This window comes from Bidens hawaiensis, unplaced genomic scaffold, assembly GCF_021521415.1.
Source record: "Bidens hawaiensis isolate Kalapana, Puna unplaced genomic scaffold, B.hawaiensis_p1.1 tig00001412_1, whole genome shotgun sequence".
In the NCBI taxonomy this organism is placed as follows: domain Eukaryota; kingdom Viridiplantae; phylum Streptophyta; class Magnoliopsida; order Asterales; family Asteraceae; genus Bidens; species Bidens hawaiensis.
This window is the reverse complement of record NW_027491079.1, coordinates 191,912-206,397: the sequence shown is the minus strand read 5'-3', so window position 1 is coordinate 206,397 and position 14,486 is coordinate 191,912. Positions and strand designations below refer to the sequence as shown.

General features: G+C 37.6%; 2 pseudogenes across 2 annotated transcripts; one reads left to right on the top strand and one right to left on the bottom strand.

Annotated features, from left to right (window-relative positions):
* Positions 1 to 7,182: 7,182 nt before the first annotated feature.
* On the bottom strand, positions 7,183 to 9,820 carry LOC143574244 (tRNA (cytosine(38)-C(5))-methyltransferase 2-like; annotated as a pseudogene). The gene is made up of 9 exons (XR_013142558.1): positions 9,740 to 9,820; positions 9,054 to 9,147; positions 8,868 to 8,986; positions 8,668 to 8,790; positions 8,344 to 8,590; positions 7,912 to 8,006; positions 7,753 to 7,813; positions 7,593 to 7,657; positions 7,183 to 7,509 (listed from the first exon to the last, which is right to left on the bottom strand). The product of XR_013142558.1 is annotated as a tRNA (cytosine(38)-C(5))-methyltransferase 2-like (transcript).
* A 1,434-nt stretch (positions 9,821 to 11,254) lies between these two features.
* On the top strand, positions 11,255 to 13,131 carry LOC143574233 (large ribosomal subunit protein uL6m pseudogene; annotated as a pseudogene). Its single transcript, XR_013142555.1, has 2 exons — positions 11,255 to 11,286; positions 12,719 to 13,131. The product of XR_013142555.1 is annotated as a large ribosomal subunit protein uL6m pseudogene (transcript).
* The last annotated feature ends 1,355 nt before the right edge of the window (positions 13,132 to 14,486 follow it).

Sequence of the window (14,486 nt, the reverse complement as noted above, 5' to 3'; positions counted from 1 at the left end):
TTCTCAAGAGACTAAAATAAAAAGATTCAATAATAGAGTTTATAATAAAAAAAATATTAAATCAAACCAAACAAACAAAACGTGAGCGGCTGATTCTATCTCCAATCCCTCAGTGACTCCCACTCACAACTCAAAGAAAAAATATAAATTCATCTCCGGTGGCGGCGGCTGCTTCTGTTCGTGAATACCCTCCAACAAACAAAGTAAATGTGATTATATATATGCTGCTGTGTCTCCTGTCTTGACTTTAATCCAAATCCTCCACTTCTTGGACTTAGTGGGCCCAACCTACTTCAAAATGAATAGAGAAAAAAAAAATTAATATGTCGGGTCTACTGAATCATCGTTATTATTATTATTATTAGATATTATTATTATTATTATTACATAATATGACATACGTTTTTTGTTTTCTTTATTTTCTTTTTAAGTACTTTATATAATTATAATAATAATTAGCATTATATATCAAATGCTATACTCGTCATTCGTCGGTCTCAAGTTTATTAAAAGTGTTTCATTTTAGCGTGTTGTCTCTTGAAATCATTAAACTCACACATGAACCAAATAATAATAATAATATGTATAATTTAGACCACATCACCCCTACACCTTAAAAACATCATTTTTAATCCCAACATTGTCAAAAACCTTATCTCTGTTCGTCAATTCAATATTGACAATTATACTTCTATTGAATCTGACCCCTATGGTTTTTCTATGAAGGATTTCAAGGATGGCACGATCCTCAGTCGTCACAACAGTTCGAGTGACTTGTGCCCGCTCGCACCTAATGCTTTCGCCACTGCTTGCTTTGCAACTACTCAAGAATCTCCTTTTTGGCATAATAGACTCGGTCACCCAGGTCAACCCGTGATGAATTTTCTTCGTTTGAATAATGTTATTTCTTGTAATAAACTTAAGACTTCATCTCTTTGCCATGCTTGTCAGTTATCGAAACACAAACGTTTACCATTTTCTGATTCTAGCAGTCATACTTTATGTCCCTTTTCTTTATTGCACTGTGATTTATGGACATCACCTATACTAAACCATGCAGGATATAAATACTATTTGGTAATAATTGATGACTTCACCCAATATACGTGGATTTATCCACTTAGATTTAAATCTGAAACATTCTCCAAAATAACACATTTTCACCAATTCATAACTACCCAATTTCGCCTACCCATTCAGACCATTCAATGCGACATGGGTGGTGAATTTGACAACACAAAACTTCACTTCTCAACAGGGCATTCAACTTCGTTTTTCATGTCCTCACACCTCTCAACAAAACGGCAAAGCCAAACGTATGATTCGTCGTTTGAATGAAATTATGTTTACCCTCCTAACTCACGCCTCTCTTTCCTCAACTTTTTGGGTCGAAGCTCTTCACACCGCATCTTACCTTCACAACATTTTACCTACCAAACTACACCAAAACCGCACCCCTTTTCCCTTCTATACCTTCGGGAACCTTCTTATGATCATCTCCGGGTTTTCGGATGCCTTTGCTACCCCAACACATCCCCACTCGTCCCAACAAACTCACCCATCGATCCTCCGCGTGTCTTTTCCTTGGATACCCAGCCAACTATCGCGGTTATCGTTGTCTTAACCTTGCTTCGGGAAAAACTATTTTTTCTCGACACGTCGCCTTTGACGAACAGGTATTTCCCATGGCAAACCCTCACAACACCACCACCCTCACACGACTTCCTCGACCCCAACCCCTTTTCCTCGACCCAACCACCTTTCACGCACCCACCAACGAACCTAATGCTCCCATTTCACCACCAGCCCAACCCCCTCCCATTCCTCATGCATCATCCCCACTCCCACCCCCACTTCTCCCTCCTCGGCCCAATCCCAACCAACCCACTCCTCATCACAGCCCCTCAATCAAACCATAGGCCCTCCCTCACCGCACTCCTCAACCGTACCACCTGCCCAACCCATACCCGCCCCTCCCCCAACCCACCCCATGCAAACTCGCTCTCGTTCGGGCATTGTAAAAACCAAACTACCCTTCTCACTAAATACCCACACCTCTCTCTCCTTGTCACCTCTCCCAAAGTCCCATTTAACTGCCCTATCTGACCCAAACTGGAAACTTGCCATGACTGACGAATATGAAGCTTTGTTGGCCAACAACACGTGGGAACTTGTCCCTCGACCACCTGATGTTCCAGTTATCCGATGCATGTGGCTTTTCAAGCACAAGTTCCACGCTGACGGCTCTCTACAACGACATAAGGCCCACTTGGTTGTAAATGGAAAAAGCCAAACAGTGGGTGTTGACTGTGATGAAACGTTTAGCCCAGTCGTCAAACCCACCACCATTCGCACAGTGCTTAGTCTTGCTATTTCGCGAGGTTGGTCGGCCCACCAACTCGATGTCAAAAATGCGTTTTTGAACGGGCACTTGAAAGAGACCATATACATGTTTCAACCGCCTGGTTTCACCTTTTCAGTCTATCCAAAATATGTATGCAAACTTAAAAAATCTGTATAAGGTCTGAAACAAGCTCCAAGAGCTTGGTATCAACGTTTTGCAGGTTATTTTCTCAGGTGTGGTTTCAGTAGCAGCGTTTGCGATACATCACTCTTTATTTACAACCGCGGGAACCAGATGGATTATCTTTTATTATACGTGGTCGACATTATTTTAACGGCCTCCAGTGATGATCTGCTCCATAAAATCATTAAATCCCTTACTGCTGAATTCAAAATGACTGACTTGGGGACTTTGCATCATTTTTTGGGTATTACTGTAACCAAACAAGCTAATGGGTTATTTTTATCTCAATCCACTTATGCAGCTGATATCTTGTCTCGTGCAAACATGTCAAACTGTAAGCCCGCTAGCACCCCAGTCGAAGTTGGATCTAAACTTAGTGTCGATAGTGGTTCTACTTTAATGGACGGTCCCTTATACAGGAGCTTAGCCGGGGCTCTTCAATATCTCATGATTACAAGACCTGGCATTGCGTATGCCGTTCAACAGGTCTGTCTTTTCAAGCACGCTCCTCAAGAACCACATTTTCAGTTTCTGAAACGGATTCTTCGCTACATCAAAGGCACCCTAGATCATGGTTTATTACTTTCTCCGTCCTCCTCCACCGATTTGACTGGCTACTCTGATACTAATTGGGGCGGGTGCCCCGACTCTTGGCGTTCCACATCCGGCTACTGTGTCTTTTTGGGATCCAACTTGATCTCCTGGTCCTCTAAACTCCAATCTACAATTTCCAGGTCCAGTGCAGAAGCTGAATACCACGCCGTGGCCAACACTGTTGTTGAATTCAGCTGGGTTCGCAACCTTTTACTTGAATTACATCTTCCCGTTCGCTACGCGCCTATCATTTACTGTGACAATATCTCAGCCGTTTACCTCTCTGATAATCCAATCTAACACCAACGCACGAAACACATAGAACTGGATATCCACTTTGTCCGAGAAAAGGTCCGACTCGGATCTGTCAAGGTCCTACACGTCCCTGTTGATTACCAATATGCAGATATTTTCACGAAAGGATTACCGAAGCATTTGTTTCAGCGTTTTCGATCCAGTTTATGCCTCCGGCTCACGAAAGAATTACCGAAGCATTGATAAGCAACACAATTATTGGTACATTATTTTGTAATTAAATGTATTGATTTGTAATTATTTGTTTCCGTATTTATCTCCTTTCCTTGTAACTATGTATGTATGCTATTGTTAATGAGAATAGGGAAGAGATTTGAATATCTTAAAGTATGTGGCTTTAGTTTAGTAATGTGAGGCTCACCCATAGTAGCATGTGCATGTTGAACTATGTTTCTATTTCCCACGTGGACTTCATTTCATGAATGGATAGCATGACGTCATCCTTTCCCATATGAAATTCAAAGTCTGTTAATGACTTATCATTTAAAGATTCAATGCATCTACCCATAACTTTAGAAGCTTCTCTATCTATAGTCTCTCTTTTAACCCTCGAAATATTAGGTTCGTTACTCCATGTTGTCGCACAAACTGGCATGAAAAGTGGAGTGTCTAAACACTCATCGGAGGTCTCGATATCAATCGCCGGACCATCCCAAACCACCAAAGGAACACCATCTTTAACAAGAAAATTCTTGGAAGCCACTTCATCATCACTAACCATACCACCGCCAATACCCACGCAAATAGCTTGTTTCAAAAATAAATACTCGTCTTCAGGAAAATCAACCCCGTCTTCATCAAACTGGGTTCATCTTCCGAACAAATTGTTCGTAAAACAGGGGTGAGTGACTGCCAAACAGACGCTGCTCTCCGTCGTCACCTTCATCCCAGACGACGGTGCTTGACTCGGTTTCCGCCTCGCACATCTCCCGTTGTAACTCGAGATCACGGACTCGTTTTCGAAGCCGGTGGATCTCTTCAAGATCACGGACTCGTTGTCGGAGTCGTTTGATCTTCTTAAGATCCCGTGGGTCGGAACATACTCCACCGCTGCCTCGGTCGGCGACTCTGTGAGTAGGACGTCGATCTTCTCCACAGGCACATGAATAGAAAATACTTCTGTCGTTGCCTCTGTCGGCGACTCTATGATCAAACAAGTATTCACCCCCACGTCGAGCCATTTGAGAACCAAAAGCTCTGATACCAAATGATGTAGTTTCGGAAGTGATCAATGGCTGTAGAGGCTCATGATTATCAAAGACGATAAAACCGAACCAAAGGTTCCAAGAACAAAGTTCTCTTCAATTAAAATTCAATCAAAAACTACCCCTAACAATAAACCCTAGCATCCTATTTGTACTAAACAAAGGAAAATAGATAAACATGAAAACGAGATAAACATAAAGAAATAAAACATAAAGCATAAATAAACTTTGAAATTCGAATTAGGAGATAGTTGCATCATATATGATGCAAGAGCATCTAGTCCATTATGTCGGCCCAGCTCATATGTTATTTTTATCTATAAATATGATTGTTAGGTTTTTTTATTAGTTAGTTGATTATTTTAATAAAGAATTTTGTAAGCTTTAAACTTTGTTGACTGAATCATTCGATTCGAATCGTTTGAATGAAATCGTTGTGTTCTTGAGCCATTTGATTGCTAGTCGAACTGCATCAGGCAATATAAAGCTTGTGTGATTGTTTTCTTGCTCGACTAGTGACTACTGAGATTATAAGCATATCGTTTTAGATTATTGTAACCTTATTCATAACACTAGTTAACATGACAGGTTATTGATACAAGTAATGGACATCAAGTAGCTCATTTTCATTTTCATTGTCATTTTCATACACAAGTTGTTTTTCTTGAAACATTTAACAATTATTTAAATTATTTAAATTTGACTACAGAAGTACTAGTGATTTATGAGAGAAAACATCTACTTTCTACACAAGATACGTCATTTTAAAAGTAACATATGGATTCGTATCACGTGAACTAGTGATTATGAGAGAACTCCTACTCCAAGTTTTTATAAAAAAACTATCTCTTGTTTACAAGAACAAGTTTTATAAAAAAAATCGAAGTTAAGATTTTCAAGTTAAATGATAAGTCAAAAGATTAGCTTGGACGAATGAAGAAGCGATCATCAAACTTAGAAAGAAACGAAAACACTTTCTCTTGTGTTTGTGTAACGAAAGATGTTTAACCACTGAGCTTTGGTCATGCTATCTATCTTTCAAGTCAATCCTCATTTGGTTTGTCTTGTTTTTGAAGACCCAAATTATGTGAAATCTGATTTTGATTTATCATGACTATTAAAATTCTTTAGAGAAAATCGCACAATAACTATTGCAGACGATGCACAACTCAATCTAACGATATTTAATGTCTCTCTTCAAGTCTGTCTACATTGGCAATCTTTCTTGAACACCTCATATAGCCTCAATATTATAAAATACACGAATTACACATTCCTCGGTTTGAAATTACACAAATGATGCTACCAATACCATCATCAAGCTATTGAAGTATAATCCCATTCCAAAATACTCAATATATGAGACAAAAAGACTTTTGAGATCATCTAAGAATTACAGTCGGTGCCAGATTAGATGAAGTATACAATGCAAAAGAGCATATATTAAAGTATTGAAAATTGAAACAAGAAATAAACACATGAAATATTAATTCAAACTTCTTAACAATTGAAAAACTCGAATTACAACACCCAGAGACGAGAATCCAAATATCAATCGGGACTCATTCAATAACAAAAGTTTTTCTCACATCGTTGGAGACTTAAAAGATTACAACTTAGTGAACGTTTAATCTCTGGGTATTCAAAATTTTACAATTTCGTGTAGAGTACCATCATCGATGTCAGTGTAGAATTTAAGCTTTTATATAAACAGCCCGCTTATATGTTTGATAGCTCAATGATTACTAATAACCATTTATATTACATATTCCGGTTCAATTTTATAAGATATTGTTGAAAGTTGGAACACATTACACATCCAACGTGTAGTCATCGAAGCTGGACTCTGCTGGAGTGATGTCTAAATACTTACTCGTCTAATTAAGGTCCTAAGCTTTAAATATTGAGAATAACATCATTTGAACTTAGTGTTTGTTTTAATCAAATAAGCTGAATGTAGCTTGCAGCTTTTGTGCAGATCTGATTGCTTTAACCACTATTTAATATATAGCCAGGAATTAATTAATATTAATATACATGTACAACTTTGAAACACACTTTATTCTCAAAGTTGAATTTTAATATTGGGTATTAGATTTAGAACAGACTTACCCACTATGTTTGGTGCTTGGATTCGGTACATGATTTTCATGAGTCATGATAAAGATGGACACTATATTTAACTTTTATTTTTAAGTTTTTATTTCTGATATAGACTTTACATAAAAAGTCTTTTCTTTCTGATTTTATTTTTAAAGTGTATTGTGCTGAATCTGTTCATTATATAAACTTTTACCAAAGGGTTTGTAGTCCAGCAATACCAAGGTGCTGATAAAGGTGTAAACATAAGTGTGCTGATAAATGTGTAAACATAAGTGTGCTAAGGTGTGAACATAAGTGTAGAATAGAAAGTAGATTTTAAGACAAGGTGAGTCAGCTGGTCTAAAAAATGAATTAAAAAAAGTAGAATCTATTTGTAACTAGTGTTTTTCTGAATCAAATTGGATCATGTGACATGAATATTTCGATTATCCAATTTTAGGCGAGTGGCATTTTCAAAACACAATGGATTATCAACACAGATAACGTAATAATAATAAAAAGATGTTCTTTAATCAATCAAGATCGAATAAGATACTAAAACAACACTTCAAACACCACCTTAAACCACTTTCACATATAAGAAAAATCTTAACAATACGTATAGTCCTTGTTTGGATCATCAGGTCTTGAAGATGAATATATAATAACTTCCATGCGAGTATCTCTGGTCAACTGTAAATGATGACGACTATTGATCACTAAACATATAATTAAGCAATGGAGCAACAACTGCTACACTTAAAACTGTTCCCCAACAATGCATATCTACAGAAACAAAACAAGCAGCCTAACTTTTAATAACAATCATTAATCATTAAATCGGCTAATTATTGTCTTAATTAACATACCGTTGGCGAAGTGTTACATGCTCTGGGAACTCAAATTCCTTAGGGAAAGAATGCAAATTAGAAACCTACAAAATATTTTTCTTATGAAGTTGTAAAGAATAATAATAATAAAAAAAAAATAAAACTATAAATAATAGCCTGGATTATAAAACCGGCATACCTCTCTAGGGGTAAAGTATCTAAGACAGTTCATCCAATAATGATTTGTCTCTTGTCTTTGGCTGCAAACATTAACCAAAATAATTCTATAAAAACCGACAGTAAAAATGACCAATTTTATATAAAATAGTAACAAAATACGATCTTTGTTGAAACTTACCATAACGGTAGCCAAAAGGGAGCCAGTGCCTTTAACATATCGATAATAACTCTTTGTAAAACAACAACAGCGCGTCGAATCAGGATACACAATATCTAAACCAATTTAAGGAACAGCTTTGCATGGGCCAATTTAGGTTATATATTATCTCTAACGGGTCAAAAGGATAAATACGTCATTTTAATGTGTATAACCCCTTAAACTACTTTATTCAAAAAACTAGATCATGCCGCAATAATATAAACTTTCAAATCATAACAGACAAACTAAATATTTCAAGAAAATGTGAGCTTTCAGGACACATAAGTCATAAGTGCTGCAGTTCAATCCAACCCGACCCATTTATAAAATCACATGCTTTGACTTTGACCCGTTACCCAACCCGACCAATTCACCAAATTACCATTTAGGCCCCTCTAATTTCAAGGATACCCATCGCACTCCCCCATCTTTCTATAAAGCTCGATGGAATATAATACTGTTTTATTGAATCTTCAACTGAAAAACTATTTTGGTTAATCAGGTTTCTAAATTCCAAAAAACTTTCTATGGGAAGGCATGCTGACTGATCATATTCACTGATTAACGTGCTCTCTTTGTGGTCAAATAACGGTTTTGGCACAAATATAAGCTGCCCGTTGAATTCCGGGTTGCAGAAAGATAACGGCTTTCTTTTTGCCTGTAAACATAAAAAAATCGCATTTTAAATTCTTCTTTGATTACATCCATTTGCTGTTGTTCATTAGTGTTGCATACCAGACAAAAGTAACGGGGTCGGGAATATGGAACTCCAAACTGCAGGGGACTTAAAATAAATTCTTGTGTCACAAATTGGTTTTCTTCAAGTATCTGAATCATCTTTTCATGTGTATCAGATGTCTGAGACAAAACAATAGATTATCAATTCAATAACTTATCAATTAAACATAAATATTACAAAGTGAGTTCTTTCAAACCTCAAATCCAACAACATTCTCAACGAAGATCATGAGCGGAGGCTGCATCATTTGTGGTATGATTTCAAGGATATTAAGGAAAGATGAAGCCCAGGCATCAGCAGATTGTTTCTGTAGACCTAAACACAGGCTTAGCATGGGGATAAACTATAATCAACTAAGGTAAATGCTAATCAGTATGTTTACCTTGTCGGGTATACGGTTGACAAGGTGGAGAAAGAAGCCACACGCTTGCTCGGTATTGATCAAGATCAGCAGCAGTCAAGGTCTGTATGTTACCCTATTTTCACCTCCAAAATGAAACTTAAATAAGAATCTAAAGTAGGCATGTGAAACAACCAACCGTTCAATGAACTGTTCAAGAACGGTCAGCAGGAGCCAGGAAGTTCATTTATGTTCGAATAAACCAACAAAAATGAACAACATTGCTTGTTCATTTGAATTCGTTTATGATCTCTCGTTTATATATCCGTTTAAAAATTTTAGGTCTATTACAAATTAGTCTAAATTTATTAACTTTTTTGGTTATGTCCGTTCAGTAATGCTCATTCGATTACACCCGTGAAGTCGTGAACTATTCTTTTATACAGTTAACGCATGACCATAAGCCAACACAAACATGCTCATTTCCCTAACGAACGAACACGAACAGTTAAAATAAAATAAACAAACACGAACATGAACATGCCTGGTTCGTGTATGTTCGGTTTGTCTACATGCCTAATCGAAGCCATACCGACAACACCATTTACAGATATAGTAACTTATAACATCTAACTTCCACCTTGTAACAATTATTATTATTATTATTATTATTATTATTATTATTATTATTATAACAAATGACTTATCTCAATTGTGAAATTATGTACCTGAAATGGACGATGGGCAAAATTATGAGCATAGACATCATTAGCCAAGTCGTTTATGTCGAAGGCTTCCACCATCTTAGCATTCACATCGCTGAATATCTCTGTTCAATTCACCATGCCTCGAATGTTAATCCAAAGAATTGCATAACTGCAATGAGATAGAGAGAGATTACCATGCCACCGATTCCGCTGTAAAATTCCAGCACTCTGTTCTTCTTCCATGAGCCAGTTGCTCGTATTTTGGGGCTTTCAATTGGATTGACTTGGTTTAGGGTTAAGAATTTGAAAATAAGGTTTTATAAACTTTGGTTGTACAGAAAACAGGCAGCAGGCTAAGAAGCTTGTTCGTTCTTAAGTCGTTTAAAAATTATATTAGTAGATTTTGAGGTTGTAATATTACTATTCGTGGAGTTTATTTCGAAATATTTATAAAAGTAAACTAATCACGATGCTATATTTAACTTTTTATAAAACGTTATATGTGAAATTACTTGCAGAAATTGGGTTAACAAGTAAATAGTTTGGTTGAAAATAAATGACCCCTTAAATACTTTTAAAACCTTTGGTTCTTGGTTTGAACAACCGTCTGTATATGTCATCCAAACTATACGGGAAACACGTGAGAGGAAAAATTTTAAGTGCATAAAGTAATTATGTTATATAAGTTGTGTCTTGTAGCTTACTTATTAAACATTATCCACTCATTCAATAACCGACTTCGAAAGCATACTCGTACGAAATAGTCTAGGAAAGAAGAATCGAAGCGCTAGCAGAGCCAACAGAATCAATAGCACCAACAGATTCATAACATGTCTTCAAACCTAACTCGATTTCACTCTGATACCAGCTTTTGACTCCTTGCCTTTGTATACCTCGCATGAGGCTAGGGTCACTTTAGTTGATGCCAACCTCTTTTACTGATGCCTGACGCTTGATGCTCGCTGTTCCCTACTTCGGGTTAGGTACCACAACTCAAAAGAAAGAAGCTAGAAGGAACAAGTTCATGCAAAGCTGATTCTCGAACAAGAAGAGCATATTCTGTAAGAATAATAGGAGATATGCCTCCTACTAGACCTGGTATACCTTGATTAGATAGACTATTTTCTGTGTCAAAGAGAAAGAGTGGGTTCTGTTTGTCTTAACATTTAGCCCATGCGTAGTCAAAACTAGGCAACCCAAACATTTTACGTCATGTGGCGCTTAGTCAGCATTTCAAAGTTTTACAAAAAACAAGTGTAATGGAAAAATACCCATAACTCTCCTACGATCATTATTTTATTCCTTCCCACTCTTTCCGATTCTCACACAACTCTCCACAAGACGCCACCAAAAAACACCCACCGTAGATGATCTAATAAACATGCCTTGTCCGGATTGAGTAACCATGTTAAACAAATGTGAAATTAAAAAGTACAAGGGGCAAATATGCCTTTCGTGAAAACACGATTAAAGGGTTTCCGTATGTTCAGAACCCACCCACGTTCCGTCATTTCTTCAACCAACTGCTCGGCCGGCGCGACGGTGCAAACTTTTCCGGCAACTTGCAGGTACCTATCCTCTTCTCATATACAAATACATTCTCAGGCCCGTCGTTTGTTGCTGTTAGTTTTTTGTTTTCATAGGTTAATTAGGGTTCTAGTTGGTAAAATAATGATTCAGTGTATTATTCTACTTTGTCTGTATCATTCATAATATACTCTGTACAAAAAGAAAAATCGATAGTTTTATCACCATAAGAGATACAATTTGAATCTGAAGCTCAAATCAATCATTTTTCAAGAAAGATATAATTTTTACAAATTGTAAGATTTCCATTCTAACAGAAAATATATCTCTTTTGCAATTACGGGTGTTAGGAGTTCAACTACGTTTGAGCTCGGCTTGTTTTCACTTACGAAAGATCGAGCTTGGGCCCCGGCTTGCTCAGCATAATTTTGAATTTAGGTTTAATTTAATATTATTAACATTTTTGTTTTTTTTATATATTTTGAGAAAAATCTTAATGAGCCTTAGCTTGGCTCGAGCTTGAGTAAAGTACACTAAACGAGCCAAAATTCAGCTCGAGCTTGGCTATGCGGTGTAAAGTTATTACATAGAAGTCCAAATGAGCTAGAACTTAAAAATACAGTAGGCTCGTTGATGAGCGTTAACAATCTTCCCATACAAGGTTTGTGCTCGGGCTTGATAACGCTCGGCTCGTTTCGAGCTTTTTTTGATCCAATCTCGGGTAGCTCGCGGGCGGCTCGGCTTGTTCGCACCCCTAGAGTTACAAAAGATAGATCTATGTAGATGCAACGTTGCAAAAATCCCGACTAGACACCGATTAATCGCTAGTCCCCACTTCACTGATTAATTTTGGGCTAGTCGGCCAATTAATTGGTCAACTGTCAAATCCGGCCAAAATCGGCGGTTTCCAGCGAGATTCCGACCAAAATCAGCGCCTCTGGCGATATTCCGACCAAAATCAGCGGTTTCCGGCGAGATTCCATAAAAAACCATCAGTTTCCAGCGAGATTCCAACCAATTTCCGACCAAAATATGTTTGTGTATGTATAAAACTGTAAATTACATATAAAAATGTGTGCGTGTATATATAAACTTGAAAAATATACATTAAAGTCCGATCCGATTAATCCCGATTAATCGCTAGTCCCACGCCACCGCCCGACTAGCGACTGGCGATTTTTACAACTCTGGTTAAACTATTAGAGCAATCATCAGATTTCTAGAAATCAACAAAATACACGTAAGAGTAATAGAGAGTAATCACAGTTGTGTATCGACTTTTGAATGTGTTATCACTGTCACGTGATATGAAATAACCAAAATTAGACTGCAAGAGATAGTGTTTAGATGTGAAGCAGGTGTTTGAAATTGTGATAGTTAAGCAATGAGTTTTTTTAAGTGTTTTGAGAAAAAATGATTTTTGAATGTGATTACATTTTTCTTGCCCAATTTATCCTGATAATTTTGGTTCAGTTAATTATGGAGGCTCAATTCTTTCGGTTTCTGAAGATCTTTGGTGTCGGTTTCAAAGCTAGAGCCGAATCAGAAGGGCGTTTATTATTCTTAAAGCTGGGGTACAGTCATGAGGTCGAGTTAAGCGTCCCTCCTGCTGTTAGAGTATTTTTTTTTAAACCGAATATTGTTTGTTGCACTGGAATTGATAAGCAACGGGTGCACCAGTTTGCTGCTGCGGTTCGTAGCTGCAAGCCCCCTGAGGTTTACAAAGGCAAAGGCATCATGTATGTTGATGAGGTTATTAAGAAAAAACAAGGAAAGAAATCAAAATAGGTTTTTGTCGTCTTTCGGTTTTGGGTTTGTTAAAGAGTTATGTTTCTGATCTTTATTATAGAGTTCGTAGTACTGATTTTGGACAAGTATGAAGTTAATAATGGTGCATTGTACTTCATGTGCTTTGTTACAGTAGTTCACCTATTGTTGAGCTTGTATTGTATAACATAATATTGCATTGTGTTGTATAGTATAATCCTGCAATAATGCATGCTTTATTTATATGCATTTTGTATTGTTCTAAGATTGGTATATATTGATGGTTTGACAAGTAATATTTTCTCCGACTACTGCAATGCGACTTTTAACACTCATTGAGCATATGATACTTTGGTCATAAGTCCCCTCTGGGAACCATCGTTGGGAAATATCCCATATGCCACGTGGTTTCACATGTTCTACATCGCATTGTGGTGGCTATGAGCCTATGAGAACTAGTAGTGCACATGTATTCACAAGGTGAGTATAGGAAACCAACTATGCCTGTGGTAAAGCAAATCTAAATGTGCCCATTTCGCACTCTATAGGCCAACCACTCTCTCGCTTGCCACTTTTCTTCTTCTCTCACCACTGTTTGACCGCCCCACTGTGGACGCTGTCTTAATCCAAACTCCTTGGTTTTGTAATGAGTTATAAAGTAGGAAAATCCATAGTCCAATAAATAGTCGGTTTAGATGAAAACAAAACCAAATAGTTTATAGAGTTCATATTTAAGCAGTAATGAGTTAACCAGATTGAATGTCTTAAAACCAAAGCTAGTCGGTTTAGTTGAAAACAAAACCAAATAGTTTATAGAGTTCACATTTAAACGGTTTTGAGTCTATTTAATTGAGTTCGGGTTTGAAACCTAATATTGAACACTGTAATTACAGTTAATTCCTAAAATGCAATTATTACACATTTCTGTAATAATATGCTTTTATAAAAAAAATATTTAATTATAACTATCATATTGAAGAGGTAGGACCCAGCAGAGCCCAGTTGGACCCGCAAGACTCACCTTGAAGAGGGACGTCTGCGCAGAAACCATCTGGATCCGCAGGACCAACCATGCTCAGAGACGTGACGTCCTTACGCGCAGTACGCAAGCTGTTCCCGCAGGAAATGCCTCCCAATGGTGAAGGGCTCTGCCTGTTCCCGCAGTTGCGGATACAAGCCATCAGGGAAGGCCACCCGCACAGCAAGGCTACACGCACAAGGCACTTAGCTCTCAATCACTCAGTGTCACCTGAAGGAATGAGCAAAGCCGGGGTCAATCCCGCACAAAGGCGGGAGGGGGAATACTCCCGCCCATAAGCCAGTCCGTACGATACGGGAAGATCTTCTGTACTGTACCTGACGAGGTATGGGCAAAAGATCTGACTAAAGATACGACAGCTTATTGACAACAGTATGGCGAGCAGCATGCTCCTGTACTGTATGTCACTATTAGCCGCTGCCTACTCACCAACTC